This window comes from Mesoplodon mirus (assembly GCF_964341445.2).
Source record: "Mesoplodon mirus genome assembly, chromosome: 7".
Lineage (NCBI taxonomy): Eukaryota > Metazoa > Chordata > Mammalia > Artiodactyla > Ziphiidae > Mesoplodon > Mesoplodon mirus.
The window spans coordinates 27,957,496-27,972,715 of NC_138983.1; the positions used below are offsets into that span (position 1 = coordinate 27,957,496).

At 37.9% G+C, this 15,220-nt stretch overlaps 1 protein-coding gene across 1 annotated transcript in view; it reads left to right on the forward strand.

The window, feature by feature from the left end:
• DCDC1 (doublecortin domain containing 1) overlaps nucleotides 1–15,220 on the forward strand; it is a gene marked incomplete at its 3' end in the record, with an annotated part of 460,818 nt that overhangs the window by 159,571 nt on the left and 286,027 nt on the right.

The window sequence follows — 15,220 nt, forward strand, 5'->3', positions numbered from 1 at the left end:
GTAAGAATGTGATTAAAATAGATATTTCCATACACTCTTTGTGAGAGTGTGAACCAGGACAAATTTTTTGGAGGGTGATTTGGTACTATGTATCAAAATAAGGATTTATGTTAACAAGTAAGTATTTGAAGCTAAATGTTCAGTGTCATTCATTATAGCAGTATTTGCGGTTATAATTTGGAAACAACCTAAATGTCCACTAATAGGGAACTGCTTAAATTAGAGTAACTAAGTTGAATGAAATATTATTCTGCACTTGATAATGAGTTACATTATGCACTGACTAGCATGGTCTTGGATAATTTCTACCACTTTGCTTTTTTGGTTTTTTGGTTTTTTTAGGTAAGAAGTGGATTTATTTAGAGAGAAACACACTCCACAGACAGAGTGTGGGCCACCTCAGAATGTGAAAAAGGCCTACCACTATGCCTTTTAAAAAAATTTTTGTTTTATAATGGAGTATAGTTGATTAACAATGTTGTATTCGTAACCATTTTGCTTTTGCTCTCAATTTTTATGGGTTGAACACATTCAATATTTTGTTTGTGATTATAGTCTTTGCTTGAAACATGGGGTGATGCTAAAAATCTGATAGATAAGAATGTGACACAATTACACTTTGGTTTGGTGCCTTTACAACTCTTTATTATCATTCCCTCGTGGAGTAAATGTCTCCAGAATCTCTTTTCTTCTTAGAAGTCTCCACAAACCCACTCACTTAATGAAATAAATTTTTTTGTCCACCTATAGAACACATAAGTTATAATGTAGTTACCAGTATTTCCTGCTATAAAATAAAGGAGAATTGTAGAGTTACTGACTGACACAGGTATCACATTGATCCATAGATAAGAACTCACACTGGAAGTATTTAGCACAGGGGAGAAAGCAGAGGTTTTTCAGTGTCACATCTGGGTTCAAATCCCTGCTCTGCCATTTAATAATTATATGATGTTGAACAAGTTATTTACCTTCTCTGAGCCTCAGTTTCCTTATCTATAAACAGAAACAATGTAGCTAACCTTTTTGGTTGCTTGGAAGCTTAGATGATATAATATGTTAATCAACTTGCATGAAACTAGCACATAATATAGGTCCTCAGGGAATGGTTAACTTTTAATGACATTCCTAGCTGACTCATGGGGTAAAGTATGTACTATCTTCACCAAATTAGATAAGTGATCACATGATATTCTTTACACTGATTTGTGGAAAGTACCCTTAAAATAAGTGGTTCAGTATTTGCAACTATCTTGTATTACTGGTCACCATATTTATAGGATTATCTAGGAATAATGCCAAAATGAAGAGCCCTTCATGATCAATGATTATTTACATCAACTTTGGTAAATGTGATAGGCTGAAAAATGGCCTCTCAGTGATGTCCACACCAAATCTCTGAAAACAGTGATTACGTTACCTTATATGGCAGAAGGGATTTTGCAGATGTAATTAAATTAAGGGTCTTAATATGGGGAGATTATCCTGGATTATCTGGGTGCACCCAATGTAATCACAAGGGTTCTTATAAGAGGGAGGCAGGAGCTTTAGAGGTTGGAGTGATATGAGGCCATGAGGGAAGGAATGCTGATAGCCTCTAGAAGTTGGAAAAGGCAAGGAAACATTCTCTCCTAGAGTCTCCAGAATTAACAAACCCCAGCCCTTTAGACTTCTGACCTCCAGAACTTTAAGATAATTAATTTGTGTCATTTAATGTCACTAAATTTGTGATAATATGTTACAGCAGTCATAGAAAACTAATACAGTGGGTGTTTCACTCCTGAGACAATAAGGAATTATGAGAAAACAGAGGTCAAAACAGGATGATAATTTAAACTCTACAGTGAAATGTTTAGTCCACAGTGCATGATTACCATTGTAATGATGTCATTTTTATACTATAGGGGACACTATAATCTACTTTTCTGTGTGTGCATTTAATACATTTTAGATTTTTTTTTGTGCCTTTGGAATGATGTATAACCTTCCTATATTCAGGTCCTTTCCATGGCCTTGGATAATTTAGTTTTATGAAGAACCCCTTACATTGTTTCTCATCTTCCCTTGGATGGTGAAAATTTTATCATGAGCCATAACTGTACTGCAGTCCAGCCTTTGGTAACCACTGCTGTAAGGCAGAGCTGGCAAAATGTGTATGCATCTCATGTCCAAAATAGGAAAGATTAAATGATCACATGTTTATTTTGTCCATATGACACCCAATATTAAGATGTTTGGACATTATGATAATATAGGCCATTTGACATGGACCTACTGAAAATGTCATATTTGTCTTTGGACTAATTTCATCAGCATCATCTTAAAAGTGTACATTCTCTGGCAAGTTGTTTATTTCTCTGTTGCCTGCCTTTCTGTTTTTTAATTTAAGCTCCATAAAAGTATAGGCTTGGTAGTGTATATATGTCCATGCCTCTCAATACCAAACGTAAGGTAGATAGGTAGTGGGAAGCAGCCGCAGAGCACAGGGAGATCAGCTCGGTGCTTTGTGACCGCCTGGAGGGGTGGGATGGGGAGGGTGGGAGGGAGGGAGATGCATGAGGGAAGGGATGTGGGAACAGATGTATATGTATGACTGATTCACTTTGTTATAAAGCAGAAACTAATTTAAAAAAAAAAGTATAGGCTTTGGCTTGTTAGCTATGGCATTTCTAGTCCCTAGAACGGTGGCTGACATATAATAGACACTAAAGAAATTCAGTCTTATTGAATGAGTGAATGAATGAATGGGTGAATGAATTACATAGTCTTATCTTTGCGATGGATTATGTGCTCCTCATAATTTGATGCCTGGAAATGCATCCAGAATAGAAAGGGTGGACTTGGAGCAGGAAGTCAGTTACTAACTCTGTGATCATGGGCATATCTTGTTACTTCTTTATTTCTACCTAATTTTTTGAATTGGGAAGTATATGCCTACCTTTATAGGGTTGACATAAGACTAAATAAAGTGATAGAAATACAAGTGCTATATAAATTATAATAATATCGAGCATTATCATTACAAATGGGTTAGTTGATAAAAATAAAATGGGCCAGAGTTTGGAGCAGGGATGGATTCCTATCCGTTTGGTTGTATTGATAAAGGATGATTAGTGATTAGAGTGTGAATTCTTGGCTGTGTAAATAATGAAACAAAAAATGTTGGATTTTTTTAACCAACTCTGTAAAGGACAGTAACTGTGCATTTTGATTTCCTGACTAATGTGGGACTTAAATTTGTTTCAAAACAATCATCTTTATTTTGTGCTACTATATGAAGTTCATGGCTATTTATCTAGGACATTCTCTTTGATTTCTTTTTGACCTTATAATAAAGAAACATTTGTCAGTGTATATTTTTAACCTTATATAATCATTTTTTTTCATGAAGTTCTGATTAATTTTTTTTGCTTATTTATTTTGCCACAGATTTATGTTCACTTTCTTTGACCTGATTTTAGGACAAGATTGTGACGAGGATCTTTGAGTGATTTTCCCCCCTTAATCTTGCCAATGCTTTCCAATTCATTAATCAGTCAAACATATTTTTTGAGAGCAGCTGTGTGCCAGGTACTGTGCTAGGCCTTGGGGACACAGCACTCAACAATACAGATATAGTCCCATTGAATCTCTAGTTGCCTTTATGGTCATATTGACCCACTCACCTGTCATTAGATGCTGTGCTGTTGTGCTTTTTTTATTCATTCAACAAATATTTATTGAGCACCCATTTTGGGTCAGGCACTGTTCAGATCTTAGTGAATAAGACAGATAAAATGTCTCTGCTCAAATAAGTTCCAAACTCTTACATTCTGGGTATGTTGGGATGGGGGACGATAGCTCAGGAAGGCTGGAAATAGGGAATAGACATATAAACAAAGAGTTAGACAAGAAAATATCAGGAAATGAATTAAAATAATGTCACTGTTTTACCCTGGGCTTCCTAGAAAATGGAGCCTGAGATAAATGCTTACATGATAATGCTTTATTGGGGAGTATGATACAAGGAAGCAAGAGTGAGGGGAAAGGGTAAAGAGGCAGAGAAAGGAGAGCCATTTTAAAGGGATGCACTGGGCTTCCCTGGTGGCTCAGTGGTTGAGAGTCTGCCTGTCGATGCAGGGGACACGGGTTCGTGCCCCGGTCTGGGAAGATCCCACATGCCGCGGAGCGGCTGGGCCCCTGAGCCATGGCCGTTGAGCCTGCACATCCGGAGCCTGTGCTCCGCAACGGGAGAGGCCACAACAGTGAGAGGCCCACATACTGCAAAAAAGGGATGCACTACCAAACTGGCCACAGGTTTGCAACAAATATAGTTGGTTTCTTGTCTTGCAGGACATTTCTAGAAAGGTTGCATGAAGTTTCTGCCTTTCAGAGCAGCATATAGAAGGGTGGAAGGAAGTCTGAATAATTGATCTGCTGCTTCCTTGCCATCTCTAGTCTCTGTTAACTCTGCTAGCTGCCCTGCAAATTCCTCCAGGCAGCCTTTGGCCAAGCCAGATTCAGAGTCTGGGCAAGCAGCAGGCAGGCATAGTGGTCTCTCCTTGTTAGTTGACACTGTGAGGCTTTTTGGTCTCTAAAGTCTACAGTGGTGGCAGTGGTCAGGGCTTTATGACTAGAGGAGCTTTAATGAGTGGTTAGTAGGGCCATTCTGGCAGGGGAGCAAGGCTAGTGGCTGAGGACCCGGAGTGGCAAGGGACACAGATAGGTGAGCTTCATGGGCCTGTGGTGGGGCACAAACTGGACCCAGTACAGTTTAGTTATACAGTGAGTGATTGGATGGCTGGTCAAGGAGGACCTTTCTGAGGAGATGACATTTAAACCAATAAATACCTGAAGGACAATGATAATCTAGCCACACTTCAGGAATAGGGAATAGTTAGTTCAAAAGACTCTGGATAGAATGAACATGGAGTGTTTGGAGGGGAACAGGAAGCAAATTATGACTAGGTGAGTAAGGCAGAGAGTGGAGCGGGCTGAACTCTGAGAAACAGGTCAGGGGCCAGGTCTTGTGAGGCTGGCAGGCCAGCTGGAGGAACCAGGATTTTTATCATAGGTGTGGTGAAAAGTCGGAGCATCTTATGCAGGGGGATTAAATGAGCTGATTTCTATTTCAGGAAGGTCTCCCTGACTTCTCTGGGGAGAATGGGTACAGGAGCCAAAACAGGGAGGCCAGTGACAGGTATTTGAGAGCATCATCCGAATGAGAAAATGAAAGGCATTTTAGCACCAATTTGCTACATTCATCGTTGTTTGGCTTAAAATTTTTAATGTAATTATTGAAATGAATTAATGCATGTCGCTTAAAGCTTCAGGTTCAGGGTATTAACAACCTCAGATTACCTGCTAAACATCTCAAACTCCCCTAAGGTAATCCATTTTTGAATCAGCTTGTCTTTTGCGTGGCAGCTCTAGTCTTGAGTTCTTAAATCCAGCCAACCTCCTTTCCCTTTGACAACCAACAAAACTTGGTGTGGAATATAACTTGTGATTGGCATACAAATCTTAATGCAAGGCAGATAACCAAGTTTTGACATACTGTTATTTTATTTTCCACACGATTGACTGCCCTGACAATGAATCTAAAACCTTCTTTCAGATTGCTGAGCAGAGTTTTGGAAGCTAGTACTTGGTGGTGAATGATGCCGAACATTTAAAAAGGGAATATTTCTCCACTGATTCTAACTATACATCTTGATTGTGAATTCAGCACTACTGTTTATTTGCTACTTAGTGACTGCATTAATCAGGGTTCTTGATTATAATATACAAATCCAGCTAGCTATGTTAAACAAAACAAAACAAAAAAGTAATGGAATGACAAAGAATCAACAGAAGATGGAGGAAGATGCTTGAAAAATGGGCAGAAACCAAGAAGGCAAAAGAGGCTAATAATGCTTTTTTTGTCTTTGGGTCACTCATTCTAAATGGAAAGTCCAGGAAGCAACACTGTAGGGGTTGAATCTCACTCATGTGTCTGCACCCTATGCTCCCAGGAAGGAACCTCCACCTTGGCTTCCAAGGGGAAGACAGAACACTACCCGCACCATAACTAGATTCAGTGGGAATGCCCCCAAATTAGAAGGGAGTTTGGATATTGTATAATTTTTAAAACGAAGAAAAATAAAGAAAGAAAAAAAAATTTCTCTTTAGAGATCACTGTATTCCCAGCACCTAGGTTAGTGCCTCCATCTAGTTGATAAGCAACAATATTTCCTAAGAAAATGAATGAATTCTGTTATAACCTCAAAGACAGCAGCTATTGTGGTGTTCTCCCTGTCCTGATAAAATGGCCTGGTTTCTTGAGCCACAAAACACAAATCTAAGTACATTTTCTTCATCATATGTAATAGCTAAAAAGGGCTATGATCTTTAGCAAAACTTAAATTTTGATAACTTTCGCCATCAAATAGCTATCTTGGAACATTTTTTTCCCATTTTCCTCTCCAAGTAAAATTTTGGGAAACACCAATGGGCAAGAATTCTTGAGATTTTCCAGTTGTGGGAGTTCTTTATATTCCTTGTGATTTAAAAGGCAATTTCCCAAGAAGTTCATAACCTTTGTGGCTATATGCTGCTAATGTTTCAGAACTTTCTAAACTGGCATGCCACAGAAAATCACATTTTGTTTTTTGTTGTTGTTGTTGTTTTTTACCTTTGGTTCCTATTCTGCAATTTTTTAAACATCTTTATTGGAATATAATTGCTTTACAATGTTGCATTAGATTCTGCTGTATAACAAAGTGAACCAGCTATACCTATACATATTTCCCCATATCTCCTCCCTTTTGCATCTCCCTCCCATCCTCCCTATCCCACCCCTCTAGGTGGTCACAAAGCACGGAACTGATCTCCCTGTGCTATGTGGCTGCTTCCCACTAGCTATCTATTTTATATTTGGTAGTGTATATATATCAATGCCACTCTCTCACTTCATCCCAGCTTACTCTTCCCCCTCCCCGTGTCCTCAAGTCCATTCTCTACATCTGCGTCTTTATTCCTGTCCTGACCCTAGGTTCTTCAGAACCATTTTTGTTTTAGATTCCATATATATGTGTTAGCATACGGTATTTGTTTTTCTCTTTCTGACTTACTTCATTCTGTATGACAGACTCTAGGTCCATCCTCCTCACTATAGTCAACTCAATTTCATTTCTTTTTATGGCTGAGTAATATTCCATTGTATATATGTGCCACATCTTTATCCATTCAACTGTCAATGGACATTTAGGTTGCCTCAATGTCCTGGCTATTGTAAATAGTGCTGCAATGAACATTGTGGCACATGACTCTTTCTGTATTATGGTTTTCTCAGGGTATATGCCCAGTGGTGGGATTGCTGGGTCATATGGCAGTTCTATTTTTAGATTTTTCAGGAACCTCCATACTGTTCTCCATACTGGCTGTGTCAATTTGCTTTCCCGCCAACAGTGCAAGAGAGTTCCCTTTTCTCCACACTCTCTCCAGCATTTATTGTTTGTAGATTTTTTTTTTTTTTTTTTTTTTTTTTTTTTTTTTTGCGGTACGTGGGCCTCTCACTATTGTGGCCTCTCCCGTTGTGGAGCACAGGCTCCGGACGCGCAGGCTCAGCGGCCATGGCTCACGGGCCTAGCTGCTCCGCAGCATGTGGGATCTTCCCGGACCAGGGCACGAACCTGTGTCCCCTGCATCGGCAGGCAGACTCCCAACCACTGCACCACCAGGGAAGCCCTGTTTGTAGATTTTTTGATGATGGCCGTTCTGACCGGTGTGAGGTGATACCTCATTGTAGTTTTGATTTGCATTTCTCTAATGATTAGTGATGTTGAGCATCCTTTCACGTGTTTATTGGCAATCTGGATATCTTCTTTGGAGAAATGTCTATTTAGGTCTTCTGCCCATTTTTGGATTGGGTTGTTTGTTTTTTTTGATATTGAGCTGCATGAGTTGCTTGTATATTTTGGAGATTAATCCTTTGTCAGTTGCTTCATTTTCAAATATTTTCTCCCATTCTGAGGGTTGTCTTTTTGTCTTGTTTATGGTTCCCTTTGCTGTGCAAAAGCTTTTAAGTTTCATTAGGTCCCAGTTGTTTATTTTTGTTTTTATTTCCATTTCTCTAGGAGTGGGTCAAAAAAGATCTTGCTGTGATTTATGTCATAGTTTGCTCTGCCTATGTTTTCCTCTAAGAGTTTTATAGTTTCTGGCCTTACATTTAGGTCTTTAATCCATTTTGAGTTTATTTTTGTGTATGGTGTTAGGGAGTGTTCTAATTTCATTCTTTTACATGTAGCTGTCCAGTTTTCCCAGCACCAGTTATTGAGAGGCTGCCTTTTCTCCATTGTATATTCTTGTCTCCTTTATCAAAAATAAGGTGACCATATTTGCATGGGTTTATCTCTGGACTTTCTACCTTGTTCCATTGATCTATATTTTTGTTTTTGTGCCACTACCATACTGTCTTGATTACTGTAACTTTGTAGTATAGTCTTAAGTTAGGGAGCCTGATTCCTCCAGCTCCATTTTTCTTTCACAATATTGCTTTGGCTATTCGGGGTCTTTTGTGTTTCCATACAAATTGTGAAATTTTTTGTTCTAGTTCTGTGAAAAATGCCATTGGTAATTTGATAGGGATTGCATTGAATCTGTGGATTGCTTTGGGTAGCATAGTCATTTTCACAATGTTGATAATTCCAATCCAAGAACATGGTATATCTCTCCATCTATTTGTATCATCTTTAATTTCTTTCATCAGTGTCTTATAGTTTTCTCCATACAGGTCTTTTGTCTCCCTAGATAGGTTTATTCCTAGGTATTTTATTCTTTTTGTTGCAGTCGTAAATGGGAGTGTTTCCTTAATTTCTCTTTCAGATTTTTCATCATTAGTGTACAAGAATGCAAAAGATTTCATGCATAAATTTTGTATACTGCTACTTTACCAGATTCATTGATTAGCTCTAGTAGTTTTCTGGTAGCATCTTTAGGATTCTTTAGTATCATGTCATCTGCAAACAGTGACAGTTTTACTTCTTTTCCAATTTGTATTCTTTTATTTCTTTTTCATCTCTGATTGCTGTCGCTAAAACTTCCAAAACTATGTTGAATAATAATGGTCAGAGTGGGCAACCTTCTCTTGTTCCTGATCTGAGTGGAAATGCTTTCAGTTTTTCACTATTGAGAAAGTTGTTGGCTGTGGGTTTGTCATATATGGCCTTTATTATGTTGAGGTAAGTTCCCTTTATGCCTACTTTCTGGAGAGTTTTTTTTATCATAAAAGGGTGTTGAATTTTGTTGAAAGCTTTTTCTGCATCTATTGCGAAGATCATATGTTTTTTTATTCCTTCAATTTGTTAATATGGTGTATCACATTGATTGTTTTGCATATACTGAAGAATCCTTGCATTCCTGGAATAAACCCCACTTGGTCATGGTGTATGATCCGTTTAATGTGCTGGTGGATTCTGTTTGCTAGTATTTTGTTGAGAATTTTTGCATGTATGTTCATCAGTGATATTGGCCTGTAGTTTTCTTTCTTTCTTTTTTTTTTTTTTTGCTGTACGTGGGCCTCTCACTGTTGTGGCCTCTCCTGTTGCGGAGCACAGGCTCCGGATGTGCAGGCTCAGCGGACATGGCTCATGGGCCCAGCCGCTCCATGGCTTATGGGATCTTCCCGGACCGGGGCACGAACCCGTGTCCCTTGCATCGATAGGCGGGCTCTCAACCACTGCACCACCATGGAAGCCCTGTAGTTTTCTTTTTTTGTGACATCTTTGTCTGGTTTTGGTATCAGGGTGATGGTGGCCTTGTAGAATGAGTTTGGGAGTGTTCCTCCCTCTGCCATATTTTGGAAGAGTTTGAGAAGGATAGGTGTTAGCTCTTCTCTAAATGTTTTATAGAATTCGTCTCTGAATCCATCTGGTCCTGGGGTTTTGTTTGTTGGAAGATTTCTAATCATAGTTTCAGTTTCAGTGCTTGCTGTTTATATTTTCTACTTCTTGCTGGTTCAGTCTTGGAAGGTTGTGCTTTTCTAAGAATTTGTCCATATCTTCCAGGTTGTCCATTTCATTGGAATATAGTTGCTTGTAGTAATCTCTCATGATACTTTGTATTTCTACAGTGTCAGTTGTTACTTCTCTTTCATTTCTAATTCTGTTGATTTAGTCTTCTCCCTTTTTTCGTGATGAGTCTGGCTAATGGTTTATCAATTTTGTTTACCTTCTCAAAGAACCAGCTTTTAGTTTTATTGATCTTTGCTAATCATTTTCTTCATTTCTTTTTCATTTATTTCTGATCTTTATGATTTCTTTCCTTCTGCTAACTTGGGGTTTTTTTGTTCTTCTTTCTCTAATTGCTTCAGGTGTAAGGTTAGGTTGTTTATTTGAGATTTTTCTTGTTTCTTGAGGTAGGATTGTATTGCTATAAACGTCCCTCTTAGAATTGCTTTTGCTGCATCCCGTAGGTTTGGGGCCGTCGGAAAATCACATTGTGAAGAGTAAAAAAAATCCTGGGTCTATTAAAAAAAAATCTGTGAAATTATGAATAAGATGGCATTCAAAGTAAGGTCACATAATGCCGTTTCAAAGTGTTTTTATACAGACAGAACATTAATGAGATTGGATTCTCCTTTGAGGAATATGCACGTCCTAAGTTAATGAAAGTTTGTTCAGATTTGGGTTTTTTTGGCTACCACTGTCAGCTATCTAAAAAGACATGTGTGTGTGTGTAGAGAAGTGTGAGAAAATCTTGTATTATTGATTATAGTAATTTTATGTTTTGGACAAGGTTAATGGCAGTAGTTGAGAAGTGAGGCTCTTCCAGGTAGCTAGTCAAGCCTGTTCCCAGTAAGCTAAATTTTTATTTTCTGTACATCTTCTGTAATGGCCTAATGTTTGCACACTGAAATAGTGTCTGAAGGCAGATCTTGAACCCTCTGATTTATACAATCCAGAGATAGAATAAACTTATTTCAACAGAATGGAGGATGTTACAAAAATAAGTGTTAGAGAATATAAAACTCCTTTTTGAGTGTTGCATCACAATAAATAATCAGCTTTGATTTTTACATACTCCTCTTAAAATGTGAAATTCTTATTTTATCAGATGTAGTGTAAATAACATCCTTAATTGTACTATACCTGCATGAATGAGCATCAGCTGATATAATGTTACACACAGAGTTAATTATTGGGTTCACTCCAAATTCTTCCTCACTTTATTATCTTCATATCTTCCTTAAGAAAGTATATTTACTTTCTGTAGTTTTTTATTGTAATAACAAGATTTTTCCAAATTATGTTATAATAGCAATGTGATTTTGAAAGTAAATGAGCATCTCTCTTTCAGGCATTGGTATATAATTTTCATGGTCACTTGTTTTTCCGTTTGAGAATTGAGTGATGTAGAAAGTTGGATTGATTACTTCTCAGTGTCTATTCCAGTTCGTAAGAGTCTATGATTCTGTTTATATGTGCCTCATTTTAAGGGGGAATTTATCACTTTTATTAGTATGTGCAATTGGGAAGTCCTTTTTTTGTAACTACTAGTTTATGGACTTCTTTATGTTGATGTCAGTAAGTAGGTAAAAATGTGGGTAGAAAACCTTATTTTCAACTTAATCTCATTAATTTAACAATAAATGGCATTTCCAGGAAATGTCCCTAGTTCTTTCAGAAATTGAAATATAACTCCTAGTGTCTATTCCTATAATTAAAATAATCTTAGAATTCTTAGACTGAAGCTGATAATTACTTTTGTCAAAAGATACTAAGAGGGCCTCCCTGGTGGCGCAGTGGTTGAGAGTCCGCCTGCCGATGCAGGGGATACGGGTTCGTGCCCCGGTCTGGGAGGATCCCATATGCCGCGGAGCGGCTGGGCCCGTGAGCCACGGCCGCTGGGCCGGCGCGTCCGGAGCCTGTGCTCCGCAGCGGGAGAGGCCACAGCGGTGAGAGGCCCGCATACCGCAAAAAGAAAAAAAAAAAAAAAAAAAAAAAAAAAAGATACTAAGAAAAAACCTGGTTGATAGATATTAGAAGGTATCATCTTGAATCTGAAGTTTAGTTGATAGGGAAAATATATAATTTTAAAAAATTATTATTAAGAACCATAACTAGATCTATAATTATATTTGCATATCTAAGCTATTTTGCACATTTTACATGATGGAAATCTGTCACTCTGACCATCAGGTTTTTCATTCAATCACTTGTTTTCTCTTTTATCAATTACTCTTTCTTAGTGTATTATATAAAGTGAAATATGCCAAATGAATTTCTCACAGAAGAATAAATCTTTTGAAAGATCATGAGTCTTTCAACTATATCTATCTAGAATGATTATTAGATCAGTTGAACTGTCTATAAGCTTACCTTGATGGGCTACAATTTGTCAGTGCTATACACGTGAAACTTGTTTGAATGAAAGAAAACTTTTCCTAAAACAATCTTTGATTTAGCCTAGATTCTGGTAGTCACTAATGCTCCTTGCTAAATAGTTCAAGCTCTGCCTTCCGTAGATCATACTAGTCATATGATTATACTAGGAAGCCCCTAGAGATTGGGTGACTGAGGTAACTAGTTATGGCCAGTACGTTGTAAATGGAAATAATATTTGTCACTTCTATGATGCAACATTTGATTTCCTTATTCAAGACCCTTCATAACTTTCTTCCCTTCTGCCCTTGTGACTGGTGGGGATAGTGGCTTCTGCATCATTTTGGGTCCTGAAATAGAGAGGTATGATACATCCAGTCAACCTGTGATGAACATGTAGGTTGAGAGAGAAATAAATATTAGGTGTTATAAACCAAGGATTAGCAAACTGTAGCCCATGGGCCAACTCTGGCCTGCAACCTGTTCTTGTAAATAAAGTTTTATAGAAACATAGCCTGGTCTGTTTGTTTATGTATTGTCTATAGCTGCTTTTGCACTACAACACCAGAATTGAGTAGTTGCAACAGAAGCTGTATAGCTAGCAAAACGGAAAATATTTATTATCTAGACCTTTAAAGAAAAAGCTTGCCTTCTCCTGTTCCAGTGATGGAGCCAGTGGTCTTTTCTCATGGGTCAGAACTTGTAAAAATTCAGGTGTAGAAGGAAGCGGATTTCCCCACCCAGTCTTATCTAAGCCCAGCTATAGAGGCCTTTGTGCCCAAACAAAGAATAAGTATGAGGTAGTTATCAGAAATCTTTAATCCTGAAGTGCATTATCCTTTAGGGAATGTGGTCCTGTTCTGTTGTGGAGGTGACTGAATGAAATATGAGATTACAGGATGCGAAATATGTATGTACAAATATGTAGATCTGTTACTGTTCTTAATCTCCAAGTGGATAGGATTTAAGGTGTTTTATTTGAGGAATATTATAATTCTTCTAAAAATAAGATAGAGGTTTTGCTCTATAGGGATGGAAAACAGAAGGTCCAGATGTCCTAACTCTACCTGGAATCAATGATACCTTTGGCCATTAGTACCTGCTCCCTACCCCCACCCCCACCCGCACCCCGGAATGTTCGGCATAAACATGATGTGTTTCATGTTTTCCCTTTTGGGGCCTTAGCTTCTGCCACTTCCTCCCAGGGAAGGCAGAAATGCTCCTTAACCCAAATCTTTGTTTTTCCAAGGCCCAGTTTGGCTGTAACCCCTTCTCTAATGTCTTCCCTTATTTCTCTCTCCTATAAACTTCTGCAGTTATTCCTGTATGTATCTCTTATGTCAAGAGCAGCTTTCTGCCTGATATTTTCTGCTTTGTTTATATGCATGCTTTATCTCCCTAACTAAGCCACAAACTCATTTTTTATAATTTAACACCTAGTACAGGATCTTGGAAATAATAATAAGTATTTGTTGAATGAATTAATAACTCAGCTACCCTTTCAGTGTCAGTAATGACAAAGAGGGAAAGTGGGACAAAGAGAATGTGTGGGTCACTCTCTGGCCCAGTTCTCTGTCTTCCTTATGGGCCACAGAGTCTGAGTTAAGGGCCTTGCTCTGAGTAGATGCTTAATTTTATTTGAACTGCCACTTTATATTATTTCATTTATTAAATTTGTCTCAATCTACATCCCCAGTCTCCCCACAGTCATAAAAATTCTCGTTTTATTCTTTTAATCCTCAATCGTAATTTTTTCATTGCCTTTATCCAATCAAAAATAATTAACATTTATTAAATGCTTATTATATGCTAGGTACTGTGTTTACAAATGTGCATGTGTTCTCATTTAATCCTTACAACAACCTTATGGGTAGGCACTATTATTAATTCTTTCTCACAAGTGAGAAAACTGAGGCTTAGGGATGTTAAGTGACTCCCTTGAGTGATATTACTGTGTAGCTGGTAAGTATAGGAGCTGGGTGAGTAACCCATTCAGTCTGTCTCCAGGGCTCACTCTTCTAGTTTATCAAACTGCTTCCTCAAAGGATTTCCCTTTGCTTATCTCTGCTTTTGAATACTATGTCAAGTCTGGTTTGACATATTGGTCAATGTACGTTTAAGCATCTAGCATTATGCTGAGGGTAGGGATATGTCATCGAGCTATAAAACCATGTTCCTTTAAGGAACCTGTACAACAGGTTCTGTTGGCAACAGAAAATATATAGAGGTATCAAATAATCAGTGGAAAACATCATCTGTAATGAGTGCTAAATTGGGCAGTGCAGACAAGTCATAAATTCATAGACTCTTAGAGTCAAAGAGAGGGACTTTTGAGGTCAACTAGGCCATTGTGCTTGTTTTTCAGATGAGCAGCTTGACAGCATACAGTAAGGTGCTAATTGTGTGATACAGAAAAAATAACAACCCAAGTTGCCTAAAGAGATTGGGGGTGGGTGGGTACATCAAATGGAGTTAGAGGAGAGGGAGATTGGTGTTGATAGTTGTCATCAAAGAATGGTTCACAAAGGAAGTGGGACTTGATTTTAAACTCGAAGGATAGGTAAGTTGTGTCTGGGGGAGGCTGTAGGTATATGTGCAGGTGTGTTTATATGAGTGCACACATACCCAGGGCATTTGTTAAAATTGAGGTATAATTGATTTACAATATTACATTAGTTTCAGGTGAATGACATAGTGATACAAAATTTTTATAGCTTGTACTCCATTTAAAGTTATAATAAAATATTGGCTATATTTCTTGTCCTGTACAATATATACTTGTAGCTTATTTATTTTATACATGATCATTTGTACCTCTTAATCCCCTACTCAGGGTATTGTTTGAATAAAGTCATGAAGTGGCTGGAGTGTAAGATTTG